This window comes from Lepidochelys kempii, chromosome 2 (assembly GCF_965140285.1).
Source record: "Lepidochelys kempii isolate rLepKem1 chromosome 2, rLepKem1.hap1, whole genome shotgun sequence".
Lineage (NCBI taxonomy): Eukaryota > Metazoa > Chordata > Testudines > Cheloniidae > Lepidochelys > Lepidochelys kempii.
In genome coordinates this window covers 110,688,849-110,708,407 of record NC_136381.1, presented here as the reverse complement: position 1 = coordinate 110,708,407, position 19,559 = coordinate 110,688,849, and the positions used below count along the sequence as shown (strand labels likewise).

The following is a 19,559-nucleotide window of genomic DNA, read 5'->3' as shown; positions in this document are numbered from 1 at the left end:
GATCCAACCCGTCACAGTATTATAATATGCTAATCTCTGTGTCTTGTTATGATACCGATTGGTTTGGCCTTGGTGGATGAGACCAAAGTGAGTTTGGCCAAAACAGAGTTTGGTCCCCTCTGTAAAGGCAAGACGAACATTCATTATACGACCGTTGGGGAACTGCTATGCTACAATATGATCCCCTGGATCAGTCATAACAAATGGAAAATGTAGGTTAGAAAAACTTTTGAGCAGTGTGCTGTAGTTTTTTGGGAAGAGACTGTGCTGCTATATTTGTGCAGTACCTAGCTCAACGGTGCTGCGATCCTGAATGAGGGCACTACCACAAAATACATAGTAATCAGTTAAACTCTGGAATAGTCTTCTATGGAAGTGGTGTAAAGCTCAATCACTGAAATAATTTGCAACTGGACTGGACAAAGCTCTGGAAAATAGGATGTAGATGAACTAGTAGGTCTTTTCTAGCTATTGTTCCCATGATATTCAGCCATAGTGGATAAGCATATTAGCTGGATGTTTCTGCTGAAGTGATCAGCAGTGAAATAATTAACAGTTTGGGCAACTGAATTATAACTAGGCTTCAGAGTTAATCCCACAATGAAACCAACTGCGGGCAGTTCAGAGGTTAGAGCTATCGTTTCCAGCTTTAATTCAGACCCCGGAAAGCAACATGACAGGTACATTATATTTGGAAGGTGAAACTCTTCCAAGTTTACATCCTCTGAAAGGCAATGGAAACATCAGAGAAATGATGGAACTTGTTTTCTGGCCTTCAAGCCTTGATTCTCACTGTCAAAACTCACAGATAAGAATGAAAATGGTCATTTCAAGAACCATCTGCTAAAAGGGTAAGGACTTGATCCTGCAACTAATTAATTTATTAATTTACTTGTAGTGCAGTTATGTCTAGGAGCCCTTGTTGTGGACAGGACCCCACTGTGCTAGGTGATGTACAAACCCAGGACAAAAAGATGGTTACTGCCCCAAGGTCTTTGTCATAAATATAAAGGGAAGGGTAAACCCCTTTGAAATCCCTCCTGGCCAGGGGAAAGCTCCTCTCACCTGTAAAGGGTTAAGAAGCTAAAGGTAACCTCGCTGGCACCTGACCAAAATGACCAATGAGGAGACAAGATACTTTCAAAAGCTGGGAGGAGGGAGAGAAACAAAGGGTCTGTGTCTGTCTGTAGTCGTCTTGGCCGGGGACAGAACAGGAATGGAGTCTTAGAACTTTTAGTAAGTAATCTAGCTAGGTATGTGTTAGATTATGATTTCTTTAAATGGCTGAGAAAAGAATTGTGCTGAATAGAATAACTATTTCTGTCTGTGTATCTTTTTTGTAACTTAAGGTTTTGCCTAGAGGGGTTCTCTATGTTTTTGAATCTAATTACCCTGTAAGATATCTACCATCCTGATTTTACAGGGGGGGATTTCTTTATTTCTATTTACTTCTATTTTTTATTAAAAGTCTTCTTGTAAAACACTGAATGCTTTTTCATTGTTTTCAGATCCAAGGGTTTGGGTCTGTGGTCACCTATGCAAATTGGTGAGGCTTTTTACCAAACCTTGTCCAGGAAGTGGGGTGCAAGGTTTTGGGAAGTATTTTGGGGGGAAGGATGCGTCCAAACAGCTCTTCCCCAGTAACCAGTATTAGTTTGGTGGTGGTAGCGGCCAGTCCAAGGATAACGGGGGTAATAGTTTGTACCTTGGGGAAGTTTTGACCTAAGCTGGTAAAGATAAGCTTAGGAGGTTTTTCATGCAGGTCCCCACATCTGTACCCTAGAGTTCAGAGTGGGGGAGGAACCGTGACAGTCTTAATATCTAAGTAATCAACCTTAATCTACCTGTATTTCACAGTCTGAAAACAGCTACTGCTCTATGCACATTAGCTAACGTTATGAATATTTCCCCCCTGTGCACTTCATTCTGTAGTAGGTGTTGAGCACCTGCATGTACTCTGAGTCTTGGATTACTGACAATTACATCTTAGTGGGCAGAGCAGGTCAAATTAACTGTGAATAATATTTGTTATGAATTTTGGCATTTTTATTAAATAAATTATTTGCTAACACATTTTTCATTATTCAACGATCTCCATAGATCAATGAGTAGAACAGAGCAAATAATTTGCTCGATGAATTTTTCCGGCCAAGTACTGAATAATTATTTATGCATTGCTTTTTTCCCCTTATATAACAAATCTATGAATAGTGCTTGCTAATATACTAATATTGTTCACTATAGAAATGGTAGAGGTAATAAGCTATTCAATTCATGGGGATTTATATATTATTACTTAGTGCTTTGAGTATGTAGTTGTACTTTTCATGTTCAAAGTATGTTACAAATAGTAACTGATGAAGATTTATAACTCTGTGAGGAAAGTGAGTAGTGTTGCCCCTTCTCTGACACCAGTGTTGACTCTCTGCCTAGTGGTAGCAGAATTCTTGGGCATTGCTGGATGGTTTCTGATGAAGGAGAAATCAGTGATGTGGGGTCTGATGTATTGCAAGTATAACTTGCTCTCTTTATGCATATGCACCATTCCTGAAACACGGTTGTCAAATAGCACACCCTGTTTTAGGCAATCCCTTGTTTAGAGAATCTGTGTGTCCAGTACCCTGTGTTCCCAGGGAGCCACTTTGCCTGAAGAAACAACTCTAATCAGCAGTGGTACAAGTAGAAATCATTTTTTGCAGGTACTGCACTATTGGGAGGGACACAAGGGGGCGCACGTGACCGCCCCATGTGACCCTCCATGTGACTTTTCCCCACCCTACCCCCAGCCCAGGGCCCCCATGCTCTCTCCGTCCCCTCCGGCACCCCCCTTACCTGTCTAAAATTTTACAACTGCAACTTTTACAACTAAAATTTTACAACTGTTTGGGCCCCTGGTGCCACGTGTATTTCCAGGTGTCATTGGGGATCCAGCAGCACCCCAAATTGAAAACTTCTTAAATGTCCTTCTGCAAGCACCCCACTTCCCCTTAACACACTATCAGTGCCTCCCTTATGTCCAGACTAAGCTTCTGCCATCTTACCTTTATCTAAGGGTAGGTCTTCACTACCAACGTTAAAGCGCTGCCGCGGCAGCACTTTAACATGGCTGTGTAGTCGCGGCCCCAGTGCTGGGAGAGAGCTCTCCCAGCCCTGTAAATAAACCACCCCCAGGAGGGGCGCAGCTCCCAGCACTGGTGCACTGTCTACACTGCCACTTTACAGCGCAGAAACTTGCATTGCTGGGGGGAGGGGGTTCACACCCCTGAGTGAGAAAGTTTCAGCGCTGTAAAGTGGCAGTGTAAACAAGGCCTAAGTATTGCTCTCCGCCAGGCACTAGGAAAGCAAAGATGCTGTGCCATCTGGGCTTGATGGAAAAGAGGCATAGAACTGTTTGTGCCATGTGCATCTTGACAGAACTGCAACCCAAATTGTTTTACTATTTTCCTCAGCATGACATACAGGAGGGCAATCAAAATCAGCCTGGCATAACGTGCATGAGAACTGTCTCTGGACAGATAAGTAATTGATCAAAATCACATTCTCTGATCTCTTGGGGCCAAATCCTCTTCCCATTGAAATCAAAAGAAGTTTTACTATTGAGTTCCATGGGAACAGGCTTTGACATTTGGAAAGGAAAGAACAAGCAAGGGCTATGTTGCTTATACCACAGGTTTCAAAGACTGCTGACTCGTGAGAAAGTCAGCAGACATCTGATCTTTGTCCATTGCAAGAGAGAAATCAGCAGCTAATGAGGCTAGAACCATACCATATCCAACTCTTGTACCATATCCAACTCTTAAATCCATCTGCAAAGGATCAAGGAAATATGAAGGCTCCAGATTACCTTAAAATCCTCAGTCCCTTGATTAGAATGCTCCCATTAGTATATGTTCATAGTCCAGAGGCTGGAGCAGGAATCAAAAATACTGTTTAAACACTTTCCGTGTCCCCCACCCCATCCCTCTTGAGGACTCCTGACCAAGTTAACAGCACAATACATATGCTAACAAACTTAAAACCTTTGTTTAAGTGTCCCTCCCAAATAAACCTTTGTTTAAGTTTGTTAGCATATGTATTGTGCTGTTAAACCCATATAAAGAATGAATGCCCTCCCTAGCCGTGTTCTGTTCCTTTAAGGAGCAGAGTGCAGCTCCACCCCCTTTCTGGGGGATGGGGGGCAGCCTCCCTGAGTCTTTCCAGTACCCTGTATCTGCTAAAAATCTCTTGCCGGTACTGCGTACTGTAACGTACCACCCTCCTTGCACTCCTGCTAATCAGAGTCCCAGGCAGAGAGTAAACTCTTCTGTTCACTCAGCTACCTCACCACCTAGAACCTTGTTGAACCCAAACATCTTCCTGTTAATAAGACTATGACATCCTACTGATTTTTGACCTTCTTGAGGCTAAAGGATTTAATCTGTTCAGTGCTATCAATGGGCACAATGCCAGGAAACTTGACTCTCTAGTGCTACTAGATTAACGTGCCAAACGTGAGTGAGTGAAAGAGCATGCCAGCATTGTGGTGGTGTTGTGAATATCTAACTATGGGATACAGCTTCTGTTCCATCAGTGGAATATCTGTTGGGTTTCCATGCACTTTGCATCAAGTACACAGAGCCCACAGACCCAGGACTATGTCAGTGGGAGGGTTTTTCCTTTTTAAAAATATTTGTTTTTCTATACTGCCATTAAAAAAAAACACTTAGACGATTTGACGATACTATGAAATGCACAGCTGAAACCCACAGACAAGCAAATATGAGAGCAGACTGGAAGACAGTTCTGTTTTGTGGCAACTTTCAAGGTTTAAAAATTTCACACACACACTGGAAAGAAGGCAAAACCTTTCAGTTGTTTCCCCCAAAACAGAATTATATCATAATGTCCATTTTTGGATCAAAACCTGTGTGTGTCTGCAGGTGGTTAGGGTTCTGGTCTGGGATGGGGAAAATCCATGTTCAAGTCCTTGCACTGCCTGATTCAGAGTAGAGTGTGCCTATTCCCTTTGTTCCTAGCAGATTAGACCAGGCAGCATTCACATACACCTCATCACGTGCTGCCACTCAGCATCAGAATCTGATTGCTTTCAACACTGGATAATGACCTCACTGTGGTGTTGCCAAGAAATCCTGTCGTAGGCTAGATATGTCCACATAAACTTTGCACGCATTCCCATGTCAGCCCTCCATCTTAATTCCTGGCACTCCTTTTTGTTTCCACAGGTGTTTATGTGCATCTAGGGGTATTGTTCTAATAAAGGACAATTAATCTGGCAGAATTCCTTTTTCATGAACTTTCCACTTATGCCTTACAATGGAAAGTTCAGCTATTTCAGCAGCAAAAATTGGCTGCATTTTGAATACAAAGTGACTTGTGTCCCCAGACTTTCTCATTAAAATTTTAAATTCACGAATAAAGTTAACTGACTTAAAGGACAGCGGTCACCTCGGTTCAAGCAGGACAAATATATCAAGTGTGTGTGTGTGTTGGAGCTGGTCAGAAAATGGTAAGTACTTTACATGAACATAGAAAGTAACAAAATGTTTTCATTTTGTCCTAGAATTTGCTTTTTTAATTTAAAAAACAAATTTTTTTTCCAGTTTTTGATTTTCATTCAAAAAAGCCATTTTTCCTTGAAAAATATTTTGGAATATGTACTTTTTACTTGCTCTACTATGTGTGTATTTGACAGATTTTAAAAGGCGTTTGGACATCTAAAATGGCATTTAGATACCTAGACAAATGACTTAAGGCCACTTTGATGCATAAAGATAGGTGGATGCGCATCCTCTAGAAATGTTTCCTTGTGCTCCCAGAACTTAGCTGTCTAAGTGGTGTTAAGTTGAGCACCCATGTGATTTTCGTGCCTTTTAGCCATATGAGGAAATTTTTCTTCTCATCCTTGCGCCCATGGAACTTCCAAAGTGTTTCCATGCAGCCCATGTATATGGAAAATTATAAAATTCATTGTAACCTTAATTGTAATATCATTGGGAAGCCTCTATTTAACATAAATAGTATTTTTTAAATCTCCTTTATAATTGGATAGCCAGCTTTAATCAGAAACAGTGTCTGAGGCAGACAGATGTTTGATGTTTACAATGTTGTAGCCATGTTGGCCCCAGACCTGAAGAAGAGCTTGGTGTAGCTCAAAAGCTTGGTCCAGAAAAGGATATTACCTCACCCGCTTTGTGTCTCTGTTATGCCTTTGATGCTGTCAAACTTCGTTTCAAATCTGTGACCCGTTTTCCATGCACTTTGCATCAAGTACACAGAGCCCACAGACCCAGGACTATGGGTCTGGGGACACAAGTCACATGTACCTTTTGCTGACTGCAACGGTTACAGTAACTTTTAGTTGCAGAATAGCTTCAGGAAATGTTGTGGGGTTTTTTTGTCAGTCATATTGTTCCTGCTAATTACACAGGCCATATTAATGGCACAGACTGCTCATTTTCAGGCTCTGTTGGAAAGACTACCCAGAGAGGTGTTACTCCTCTCAGTGCAGTGTCAGATGTCACCCTGTGGGATATTAAAACCAATTCGAGATGGTGTTGAAAAATATTTTCTTTTTCTGTACAGTAATGCGTGGAGCACTGATAGCATTAAAAAGAAATCCCGTTGCTGGAGAAATGTTAATGCAAAAGCTGCCAAATGGGAGAGATTTTCTATAGTTCACTGTTAATGTAAGACTTTTGCCTTCACAGTACATGCTGTCCTCTAATAATGAACAGTTCTTTAATGAGAGCAGAGAAATCAATGTTTCATAACTATACTAAAGACAAACTTTGGAAGGGTTTTTTCTTGGTTTAATTTGGTTTTAAAGTACAAACACTAATTGGCTTTAAATAAAACGAGAGAACCCTATAGATTTATGACATTTTTGAGCAACAAATCCAGATCTCAGGCCGTCAGAGAAACAGACTCCCCTTTTACGAGGTAATTATGATTTAGCATTTACTGTCTCCCTCTTGAGTCTGTGTGTTGCCTTTAAAGTAGCTCTGGGATGAATGTCAAAAATGGGATTTACAGTCAAACCTTTTCAACATGTAAACTGCTGGGTATGTATTATTTTTCTAAGGAATATTTCTTCTGCATTTGTGGTGTTGGGTTTTTTCCCCCCCCTGAAACAACACCTACAAATTACTCCTCATGAAAAAGTCGCTGCATCATCAGAAAATGCTTATTTTTGGAAGTGCTCTCGAGGGTTCGTGTAGATGTAAATATTTCCCCAAACCTCATGGACTGACATCTTTCACGGCTCATTTCTTCCCATCACTTAGCAATCCGTTTCAGTTGATTAAACTTGATCTGCATAAAAGCTGGTCGGGGCAGCTTCCATTTACTTCAGTGGGAGCTGAATCATGCCCTAAACACTGAAAGATGGTAGCTTATTGCATATATGCACACAACTCTATCCCTCTGCAGAAGAGAAAGGGCAGCTGAGACCGCTGGTGAACTGGAAAGAGCTTGTTCTTTGTTTCAGAGAAATACGTTACCCTCAGGTCAACAGGAGGAAGGACTATCCTTTCACTTTTGCCATGGATTCCTTGTCTTTGCTGACAGTCTTTGTTTCATCCTCCTCCTCTGGATTTTTTGCTCCGTCAGAACTGTAACTAGAGTGCCGCACAAAGGGCTAGTCTACGCTGGCAATGCTAAAGCGTTGCTGCGGCAGTGATTTAACATGGCTCGTGTGGTCGCGGCAGAGCGGTGGGAGAGAGCTCTCCCAGCGCTCCAAAAAACCCAGCTCCACGAGGGGCGCAGCTCCCAGCGCTGGGGCACTGTCTACACTGGCGCGTTACAGCGCTGAAACTTGCTGCACTTGGGGGGGGGGGGAGTGTTTTTTCACACGGCTGAGCGAGAAAGTTGCAGCGCTGTGAAGTGCCAGTGTAGACAAGCCCCAAGTGTCCATTGCAATAGAGTTTCCAGGCCTTCCTGGGAACCAGAGCACAGACTGGCTTGCAGAGCTTGACAGATCTAGATGAAATGCAATTTACATCATGCAAACCCATTAATTCTTATAGTGTAGGGTGTTTTTCATCTAGAGCAGGAGTTCTCAAACTTAACATCTCACCCACTTCTATCCCTCACCAAATTAGCCAGCACCTTCAGCAACCCAAGCCAATAGTACCAAACCCTCCCACAGCATCAGTCTTCTCTCACCAAGCCTTGCCTTCCACCAACATTGCAGCCTTCACTCACCCCAGCGTCCCCTACCTTAGCACCAGCCCCATCTAGCAGAACCCACCCCGAAACCAGTACTCCAAGTTACGCACCTCTCCCCAATCCAGCCATAGTTTCTTGCAGTGACTCGAAAAGAGAATGGTATGTGACTTCAGAAGATGGTGAGACTGGAGTCCTAGCAAGAAACAAAGGCTAGTTAGATGTGAAGAGAGCTTGAGAACCTGTGCACCAAACACTTCAGAGAAAAATCAAAATGATAGTGAGAAAAGGAAAGTTTTAAGGTCTGATTTAAATAAAAGCAGAGAGACAATAACTTAGAAGGAGGGATCCCAGAAACTATAGATGAACTGAAAGAGTGACTGCCCCATTTGAGAAGAGCCATGAGGAGGTGGCCATAATCAGAGGTGTATAACTGATACAATAGGCAAGATAAAGTGAATCAAAGGAGAACTTTGAAAATCAGGTGCGTTATTGTGAATGAGATACAAAGTTGAATTGGATAGCGAAGATAAAAAAATCTTTATTTGGTTACAAGAGAATAAAGACCAAATTTATAAATACAAAGGTAGTGGTTATATCAGAGACCAGGCTAAAATACTGGTATTTAGGGCTGCCATTTTCAGAACAATCCAAAATAAGAGGAAAGATTTTGGGAAAGCTTCCAACTGAGAAGCTCAACAACTCAACACAGCTCTGCACCAAGGGGATGACTTTGATAAGATTGTAATAAATGTGAACAGTGGAGCACATCAATAGGGACAAGTAAGGTAATTCCTAACCTAACATGGGTTTCCAACAACACCTTGAAGGAAGGAGTCTACTTGAAGCAGAAAAGGAAGCTATAATGAAAGAGCTGAAAGGGCTCAAACTCATACTTGTCTAACTCCCAAGTCTACATCAACATGACTATGGATCAAAGGAAGGCTAGTGACATGTCGAATTTCTAGTAACTTCCATGTCACAAAGGTAGCCTTATAGACATGGAAGAAGAGGAAGGAAAAAGAACATCCAGGGTCCTGGATAACTGAAGATTTCTAGGCTTGGAAACTGCTATGGAGTTGAGGTCTGTGTTAAAGGAAATTTAATGAAATCCAGCATAGCATTAGAAATAAGTGCCCTGTGCCTCAAGTATGAGTGACAAGATGGTGAGGTAATATCTTTTATTGGACCAACTTCTGTGGGTGAGAGAGACCAACCTTCAAGCCACACAGCTCTTCGTCAGGTCTGGGACAGGAACTCACAGCCTCACAGCAAAATGCAAGGTGGAACAAATTGGTTAGCATAAACAGTTAGCACATACTGTAAGGGAACATTCAAGGTAGAGTGGCCCCTTTACACCTCTGCAGTCATAGGACAAAAAGAGAGGGTTAGTGGATTACAGATTGTTGTAATAAACCATAAATCCAGTGTCTGTTCAGTCCATGATTTTTAGTGTCTAGCAGAGTTATGAATGTAAGCTTCCAGGTTTTGTCTTTTGCAAGTGTGCAGGTTTCCTTTGAGGATGAGGACTGATAGGTCCTGGGACTGACATAGCTACAGCTACACTGCATACAATCTAAGGCCAGGTCTACACTACCCGCGGGATTGGCGGGTAGTGATCGATCTATCAGGGATTGATTTATCACGTCTAGTGTAGACATGATAAATCGATCCCTGATCGCTCTGCTGTCGACTCTGGAACTCCACCAGAGTGAGAGGCAGAAGTGGAGCCGACGGGGGAGCGGCGGCCGTCGATCCCGCGCTGCGAGGATGCGAAGTAAGTGATTCTAAGTCGATCTAAGATACGTCGGCTTCAGCTACGCTATTCTCGCATCTGAAGTTGCGTATCTTAGATCGATTCCCACCCCCTCCTCCCCCCCAGGGTAGACCAGGCCTAAGTGTAAGTGGCATTTAGCAAGGGCCTCACTGAAAACTCACTGAAGTCAATGTGAGTCTTTCCACTGACTTCATTGGGCTTTGGATCTGGCTTCAAATGAAAAGTTTAAATCTTTTACTTTCTTCTTCAGGTTCTGTGAAATCTTTAACCCAATGTGAGAACCCAATTTCTTTAGCCCAATTTCTAGAACACTCATGTAGCTCCCCATTAGCCATGATACCAGGACAGTTTCACCCACTACATAACCCTGCTGGTTGATGGAACGGGTCTGAAGGATTCTGGTATTTTCCTCCAAAGATGGTATTTTGTAAAGTGTTTAAAGTATTATTATTTTATATTAAAAAAAATACAAAAACACATTGAGAGGTGAGATTTTTCTATTTAGGTTCTTCTTCAGCCCTCGCCTCTGTGGGATCTGAGCAGCTTCCAGAACTCTCTTAAATAGTGTGACTAACATCCATCACACATAGTTCTTTCTTTTTGCCTTCTGCTGCTACCTGGGGAATCTGTGAGATTTTTGTAAAATAAATATATTAGATGTATACTGTGTTACGTCTGTTAGCAAAGACAGAGTCAAATGCATGTGCTTTGCACTTGAAACACAGGTGGTGGTGGTTGCAGTTTTCTTAGATCCTGCAGGAGTTTGTTCCACGGTCTCTGACTGTCCCCCAAGAAAATTTGGGCTTCGCAGGGCCTGAAAAACTAAACACAATGAAAAGTTTTAAGTTATTAGTTTGCTGCTCAGACCTAGGTTACATGAATCATTCAGCACTTATTTCTAAATTTATTTGCATGGTCTTTTTGAAAAACTCTTCGTAAGTCACCTTTCATGTCTTTGGCTATGTCTTCACTGCAAAAAAAGATGTGAGGGTTGACCACAGCTTAACTAACACTATCACTAACTAAACCACTGTAGAATCCTAGTAGAGATACACTGTGAGGTAAACAGAGAAGGTCAACCATGGTCAGGAGCATAGTGTTGACCTTCACCTCATGATAAAATGACAGGTGTTTTGTCTCCACTAGCGCTTTCCAGCAGGATTGCTAACACACCGTTTTTTTTTCTTTTTTTGGTCAGTTTATCAAGACTTTGAAGTGTTCTGCACTATGAAGAGATAGATAGATAGCTATAGATATAGCTAAAAAAGTACAAAGGAGTCAGTGAATGAAAAAGATGACTTATCAAAAAGCACAAATAATGGCTATATTCTTAAAACCACAGCCAGCTATTTTAACTAACTGCTGGTAAAATCATTGTGAAGACAAAGCAGTGTATAGTTTTCATGTGAATTAGTAGGTTGAGTTAAAGACTATAGGCTTCCCAGCCAGGAGTATTCAGTCACACTGTTATAAGGGTGTGCATGGCAGTACGGGAGGGGAGTAAATGTCAGGCCATCTGTTTCTCTAAAGAACTTTCTTGAGGTTTTGTGAAGAGTCAAAACCTATCTTGCCAACCCCCTCATGAAGGTGAATGTGGAAGGGAGTGTCCATGCAGGGAAACTGAGAGGGGTAGTCAGTCTCTCTCTCACACACACACACACACACACACACCACCCCAGTCGGGGTGATTTCTCTGGTGAATTACAGGAAGGGACAAAAATGTTGCTATATGCAATTTGGGGGAGAGGGGTTTGACTTCATGACCTTGAATATGAATATCATCCAAATATGAATATTAGCTTATTCTCCAGTCCCTGGCAATAGTCCAGGAAAGGAGATATTGTACACAGAATGAGACAGAGAGAGATGTAGCACTTGGTGACATCTACATAGCAGCAGCATTCGTGACTGAAGTCAAACAGTGAGGCATCTTGGAAGAAGAAGATAAATGGAGAAGAAAAGAGAGTCAAAACTGAGTTAGTTCAGATAGGGTCGAAAGGGAGGGGATTTGAAGCCTCCCCCCAAAAATGAAAAAGGAAAGGTTAGAAATAACATTCAAAGAAACAGAAGCGAGTATTTAAAAGACACTGGCTTCTTCCTTGGGATTCTATATAGAATAATAAAATGATCAGCACTAAAAGCTGCCCCAATGTGGTGGTATGATGAAAAGGTCTGTGAGGTCCTGTAATCAGAGGAAAGGAGCAGGTCATTCATCATCCAGAGTAGGGCAATCTCAATATAAGACTTAGAATGTGATCCTTGACCAGTTTTATGCTGACTGGACCAAAGCAGGTAATCTTTAAAGTCATATACATAAATAAGCAGAGCCTAAACTGGAGTATGGCATATTCCATTACAACCAAGGCATGTGACCTGGTGTGGAACCATCATTGCACAGAGGTCAGTTCCACCAAAACAATTAGGTCAGTACAGTTCTTTGTAGTCAGTATCTCATGTTACTGTCTAGTAAACATGCTTTTGCAATATGACATAAATATGCTCTATTCAAAGGCTGTGTAAATTGCTTGGAATCTTCCACCAGGCAGAATGCCAACAATGACGAGTGCGCTGATTTCACTGTTACACTTTGAAAGACCGTTCGTAATGAAAATCTCAATAACAGTTTTTTTAAATGACTGTCTTGTAGACCATATATTTTAGGTCCCTTTAGACTCTTGATTTTTTTTCTCCAGTTCAGAATAATTGGCTTTGTAGCCTTCCCAAGTCTATCTGTTTGTCTGTCTGTCTCTCTCATATGCCAACAACTCTGACGCATAGATAATTTATAAAAACAGAGTAGACACTTTTTAATAATTAAGTAATAGATAATGGGAGGGTAGTTTTTTTTCTAGTGATGTACAATGGCTTTGAAGTAGAACAGAGCCCTGTAAGGGTTACATGCCCACGTATTGTATTTAGAAAAAAAAATTGAAGAAAGCTGCTAATATCATAGTATATAATTAACTACTTTAAGCTACTGAATGTTTCTCTTTATTTTGCAGTGAACGTACTTCATCGCAGTCACATGTATGCAGCAGTCCTGTGGCAAAGAGCCAGCTGGTTGCCCCAGACTAAATCACGTAGCATCAACACTGCCTTTTCTCTCCAAATTACAGGGCAAACAATAACAGGTAAAATTAGCCAAGGCGCTAATTATACAGCACAAGTGTGTAAAGGATATAGAATGATAAATGGCAAATGCAGAATATGTTGTGTCATATCATGTAATCTCTCCTGCTGCAGAGCTGAAAAACAAAGGGAGAATGGTGCCTTGTTTGTCTAACATACTCTACATCACAAATTAGAAATCCTTCCTAATTAAGATATTGCTAAATTTCCTTTGTTAACAAATTTTAACAATGTTAATTAGGAGGTTAGAGTGATCATTGTTCATCTAACAAACAATTATGGTGATTTGCACTGTGGTTCTCGGAAACATAAGAGCATCCCAGAGCTGCTTGTCTTTTTACCCCCAGGCGTCTTAAGCTAAGGCAGGGCATCTGGGAATGCTAATGTAGTACGTAGACACTCATTTAGCAGGAGCGTTGCTGGAAAATTATGTCTGCTGTGACAGCATATAGCAGTTCAAAACAGCTACAACTGTACAAGGATGATCTAGTCACAGACAGTGCTTGCTAAGGTCACTTAGGCTGTATCTGCACTAGAATTATTTTTAACTTTGCCTTCATTTCACTACCTCCGGTCCATCTCGGTCGGTGGTAGAAACTGTGGGAGCACTAGAGAAGACGGGGCATAGCCATTTTTGCCTTTTGCTCAGAAGCTGCTGGTGAGCGTAGCAACTCAGTCAGGAAGCATCACAAAATGAACCCACAGTTCTCTTTGCAATGCTGGTACCGTGGTTGTACTATTTCCTTGCAACTAAAAGAAACTGGCTAAACCAAAGCAGAAAGTTAATGTCCTGTCTTTGGAGGGGGGCTTAGTTTAGGAATCAGTCTGCTGGTTTCAGACGGCAAGAACTCAATTAAATCTCCATGGTGAGAGGCCTGCAGAGATCAAAGTCTTACCTTGCCACTTAAGCTAATGGCATTTCTGCCACTGACTGAAGTCAGGTGTAGAATTAGGCCCCAAATTAATTTTGAAAATAAATGTCTTGGATGGATAAACATCTGTGCTGAGGAGACTGAACTGCCTGAAAACTGGATTGTAATTTACAATGCTCCAATAACTTTGCCTAGACTAGGCTTATTTGAGAGCTCGCCAACTGTTGCAATGCTACTAGTGGTAGCCACAATTGGGAGCACTAGTATTTCTACAAGCAACCACAATATAAATATTTAATAATAGGCAGGATTCTGGCAACTACAAATCTAATTCTTGCCATGTTCTTTATAGTTGTTCTAAGCAAGACTAGACAACGAGGTGGTGAAAACGTCCGTACGCTTGCTGACACTATGCTCCTAAGGTTGGTATCACCAGTGGAGCAGCATTAGTGGCCATGCCTTGTGGAAGGCTTCCCAGCAAAGTTTAGGGTAGATCCAGCCACTGTGATCCTTGTCATCCCAAAAGCCCTGATCATTGTGGTTAGGGTGTGAAATAAATGAAACTGTTCACACCCCTGAGAGATGTAGTTAAGATAACCTAAGCTCCGGGAGAGACACAACTAGGTTGACTGAAGAATTATTTTATCGACCTAGCTGCCTCCCTCAAGGGGGTAGATTAACTACAATGATAGAAAACCCCCTTCTATCACTCTAGCTAGTGTTTGCACTATGGGGCTACAATGGCACATCTGCAGTGCCGTGGCTGTACTGCTGTCATATCAGCAGTGTAGATCTGCCCTGATTCCTTACGATTTGCTCTCTGATTTTACTTTGTGTCTATTGTAAGAAAGTCTGTTGTTCATCCCTGGTATGAGAAAAGCTCTGCTGTTATGCAATATCAGGGGCTGTTGTTGCACATCGCCAGTTTTTTTTATTCAAATCACCAAGGTCAGAGCAAATTTTATAGTTCCATTGTCCACCTATAAACTAATACCTTAATTGCCATGTATGCTGCTTTAGTTAAAGATGTGCGTGGCAAATCCTAGGTGAAGGATGGGTGCACAGGACACATCACCAAAATTCTAACTGTGGACTTGAAAAAACATTACAGCTGTGGGTCTGAAAGTATGTTTTCCACGTTGTCTGGGTTAGTGGACAGCATTGATATGTTTAGATCATAAGGATGTAGCTATTTGCCTGTTCCTGATTAATCCCTCCTCTTACTGATTATTATTGACAAAAACTGTAGTGTAAACTAACACTAACCTGCTTAGCTCCTGCTAAGTTCTCATCAATATAAATGTATCAGTCCATCAATCAAATTTACATTTATAAAGTGCTTTTCATAGAAGGACCCGAGGATGCAGGAGACAATTAATATAAAGATATAAGTGTTAGTCTTGATTCAGTGAAAAAATTACTCCAATATTTCACAATTTTCTGGTGGAGATTTTACATGGGAGTTTAATTGGATGGGCCTGATTTGTCTTTCCATTAGCCACTAATTTCTATTATTTTTGTGCAAATTTGAGAGCTGATGAAAGTGAAAGACTAATAGTACTGGTTGGTGTCAGGGTTTATGCATGCTTCCCCTGCACAGCTCTGTCAATGCACCTCATTCCTGGCCTGCAACTCCCTTCTGATGGTTGTAGATCTCTCTCTTGTGAAAGCTTCCAGTTGTTCTAAAATGAATAGTGATTTTGTGTGAGGTTTTTGGCCAGAAGAAAGTAGGATAAGGCCGTTCATCTTTCTGTGTGTGACCGAGGTCAGAATTCAACACAGATCTTTAGAATAGAAAGGTGAATGCATTAACACATTGCTTTCTAGTTCTCAACTAAGTGGGAAAGATCAATTTTCAAAGCTGGGAGCCCAGAGTTGGATTCCTAAAATCATGTTTAGATGTGTAAGTGGATATTCAGGTGCTTCAGGGCCCATTTACAAGTCTACTTGCTAAATCAATTTCACCGAACTTTAAGTACCCACATGTGAAAACTGTGTGCACACTTGGTTATGTTTTTGAGTACATTTTGATCATGGTGCACAAAAATTGTATTATCCTTTATATTATGGACTATTATTGTCAGATGTAGGTGTTTAAATCAAATGTGGTTTGAGCTCTACAGGCACATATGGACTCTGTAAACTGACTTCCATTGCGTACCTTTAAAAACATGACCAAACCAATTTTTGTAACAATGTCCATTCTGTTGCTGTGACTTTGCTGTATTCCACATTTCAGCCAAGTGAGATTTCTTTTTTCATAACTTTTTTCATTCCTGCAAACAGGGACCATTACAAAGGAAATGCTGGCACTATGTTGACTGTGGTGGTATGGATGGGCTAAAATTCGAGGAATGCTTGCGCCCAGGAGGTATCTGTTAGCCTGAGACACCACTGAGGTATTGCATATCTGCCATATGCTGATGTTCGCATAAATACTCCTGGAAGTACTGCTGCTGGAGCTCATTGTGTCTGGTACCATTGCGCGTCCCTGACGTATAGTCTAGGGAATTGGATGTTCTGAGGAGCTGCAGGAGCTCAGCCGGCAGGTAAAGGCTAACGTATCATCCTGCCCTTTGGGTGGTCACTTCTACAGTATTGCCCACCCCAGATGCTCAAAAATCATGAGTCAGGCTCACCAGAAATCATGAGATGATGTAAAAATAATAATTAGGCATTCTTTTTATTTGCCTTCGGCTTTTTGAGCCTTTAGGGTGCACTGGGTTCACATTTCTCCAGAGCCATGAGGGCTAGAAACTTATTTTTTCTTGAAGAATGAAGGCTGAGATCATCACATATCCACCTGACTCCAGGAGCTGGGGCTTTAAGGAAAACAATAATTATCACGAGAGTCATGACAAAATCGTGAGAATTGACAGCACTGCTTCTGTCATTAATCAGTAGTAATCGATGTGGTGTACCTACAGTATCTCTCTGGCCATTGTCTCCTATTGAATGCTTAAGCTAGGCCTCTCTCCATACATGAGGCCTGGACGACATCAAAAGAGAGTAAACCAGGGCAGAAAGGCCGCTGACTGTTTGGAAAGAAGGGAGAAGCAGAGCCAAGGTGTGACATGTTCACTCCTCTCTGACAATCTGTTGGTCCCTTCATGCACTTACTATATGATTTGGAGCTCCATGATTCTGGGAGAAGGTGGAAAAGAGAGGAAGAGGCAGGGAACAGCCGTTTTTCCTGGTTTGCTCCCCTTTTGACTGACTGACTGAACCTACTAAAAAGTGAGGAAGTGAATGCTGCTAATGGTAACTATGTCTGTCCCCCCTCATGGCTACACAGAAACGCCACAGAGTTGGGAGCAAAAGTGCTGTAGCTACTCAGGGCATGGCTACACTTGCAGATGTAGAGCACTTTGAGTTAAACCAGCCTTTGTAGAGCGCAGTAGGGAAAGCGATGCAGTCTGTCCACACTGACAGCTTCAAGCACACTGGCGTGGCCACATCAGCAGCTCTTGCAATGGCCACAGAGAGCAGTACATTGTGGTAGCTATCCAGCATGCAAGTGGCTGCAACATGCTTTTCAAATGAGGTGGGGTGGGGTGGGGTGGAGTGTGACAGGGAGTGTGTTGTGTGTATGTGGGGGGAGAGAGAGTGCGTTTTGGGGGGGCTGAGAGCATGTCAGCATGCTGTCTTGTAAGTTCAGACAATAGCAGAAAACCCCCTTCCCCCACAGCCTCTCTCTCTCTCTCTCACACACAACATTCCACGCTAATGGTTGCTTTGTCCCGGAGCAGGTAAGCAGCCGGCTGTCAGAAACGGATCTTTCAAAGGGCATAGCCGCATTCCTGCAGCAATTCCAAAAGAATGAGAAGAGTGGCCACTTGACTTAAGGGGATTATAGGACCTTTCCGGAGGCTGATCAGAGCGCAGTAATGCAACACTACATTCACACTGACGCCTGGGCGTTTCAGCCAACGCGCAACAAGCATTAATCTTCTCGCCGAGGTGGAGTACCAGGAGCGCTCTAGCCGTGGGGTCAGAGCGCTCTACGTGCCTTGCCAGTGTGGACAGGTAGTGAGCTAGGGTACCCGGGGCTGCTTTAATGCACTCTAACTCGCAAGTGTAGCCAAGCCCTCAGGCTCTACAATTAGTGGTGCTTCATAACCTCTACCTCTTCCCTTCACCTTGCCACACCTCCATCTCATGGAGAATAGACTGACTGGCTCTGCATGATTTGAAACCTACAGAGATTCCTTATTGCTTTTTTCCTATCACAAGAGTGTTCCTGTGGTTTTGGAGAGTATAGGTCTAAAAGATTTACTTCACTATTTTGGAGGATTGAGAGAATCTCCAATTTCCCTCTTTGGGGTGACACATCCACTCCCTTTTGTCCACACTCTTGACATAACATAAATGTGCATTAAACTGAGGTGCATTTACGCATGTTATGCTAAATGAAGTCTGTGGTATCGCAGTATTTGGATACTACAGCAATTGGCGCTATTTAAATACTATCGGTGATAGAAAAATTGGCTAGGTAGCTTCCTAGATGAACAGAAACGTCCTGAGACCGTCAATATCACTTACGGCAGCATTGTGCATGGCTGTCATGCAATATCACACAACATCTCGCCAATATTAACTGGGATTAGTTGTTTCTGTTAGAACCAACTAGTCATCCAGAGAATGAGTAAAACGATTGGCCCAAATAACTACTGCACAACACGGCGTTTTGTGATAACTCTTTGATTCTTGGTTGATTCCCAGATGGGGTATAAATAAGGAAAATGTGGGGAAAAGGTAGGCTTTAGAGCTGTTTTACAGAGACATGTTGAGAAATGATAGAGAAAATTCCAGCAAACATGCGAGATTTGTTTTCTTAAGCAGCTGTAGATAAATATAATGTAAGGAATATAAATGAGCCATTTGCCATATGTAGAGCGATCTACCTCTCTGTCTGAAGTAAATCCTTTCATCAATGGCAAGGATACCTAGTGCACAGAAAAGGCATTGTTTTATGTTACATTTAAGTCTAGATACATAAATAAATCAACTTTGAAATACAACGAACCAGACCTCAAACACACAGTCATGTTATTTCCTCTCCTGTTTTCTTCTCTCTCTTATCTCTGAGGGCTTCTACTTGTGAAAACACTTGGGGCAATCTTGTTGACTGAAATATTGGTATTTTATATTGCTATGAATTTATGAGGGGATAATTAGCTCCTTATTCCTCCCAAGTGATGCTGCTCCTCTTTTCTTTCTACTCTCCTCTATTTCATCTAACCCATCTTTCCTCTGCTATCTTCCTTTCTCCGCCCCTACTTCCCCCTTTTTGCCACTATTTTTGTCTCCACAGACCCCACAGTTGCTTCTCTCCCTTCTTTATACCTGTCTACATCTCAACTTGCAGTATTGCTTTCACTCACTACTTCTCACCTCTGCCATAGTTTCCCTTGTTATCCCGTTCCCAGTCTGCTTCTGTCTCTTCTTCTGTTTCTGTATCTGTCTTTCTTTTTCTTTGCCCTTTTCTGCTCTTTCATCTTCCTTCTGTCATTCATGTTTATAAGATCTAGCCAAAGGCCAGCTGCCTCCTCAGAGCAGATGATCACTTTAGGAAGCCCCCTACTTAGTTTTATGGATGATGGGCTTCCTGGCATCAG

The 19,559-nt window shown here is 42.0% G+C and overlaps 1 non-coding gene across 3 annotated transcripts in view; it reads left to right on the top strand.

The window, feature by feature from the left end:
• Positions 1-19,559, top strand: part of LOC140906961 (uncharacterized) — a 167,685-nt gene that overhangs the window by 17,951 nt on the left and 130,175 nt on the right. For all 3 annotated transcript variants that reach the window (XR_013635347.1, XR_013635346.1, XR_012157315.2), the window contains one exon: positions 12,943-13,071. This is a non-coding gene — a transcript (uncharacterized LOC140906961). The remainder of the gene's footprint in view (positions 1-12,942; positions 13,072-19,559) is intronic.